Genomic DNA, 275 nt, shown 5'->3' on the forward strand with positions numbered 1-275 from the left:
CCAACGAGGTATAACCGAATTCATGGGGTTAGTTCAACGACAACCGGAAGCAGAAACAGGTATGTTAAGATGTCCTTGCTATAATTGTAAAAATAGAAAGATTATTAAAGAGTGGAATGTTTGGACTCATCTATATTTGAATGGGTTTACACGAAGTTACAAAATTAGGTATCATCATGGAGAAACTGATTATGAATATGGTAGTACTAGCGAACCTCAGCCTGCGGTTAGGTTAGAAGAACCAATTAGAATGGATGTAGATTATGGTGTAGGTA

This window comes from Brassica oleracea, chromosome C8, assembly GCF_000695525.1.
Source record: "Brassica oleracea var. oleracea cultivar TO1000 chromosome C8, BOL, whole genome shotgun sequence".
Taxonomy (NCBI): Eukaryota; Viridiplantae; Streptophyta; class Magnoliopsida; order Brassicales; family Brassicaceae; genus Brassica; species Brassica oleracea.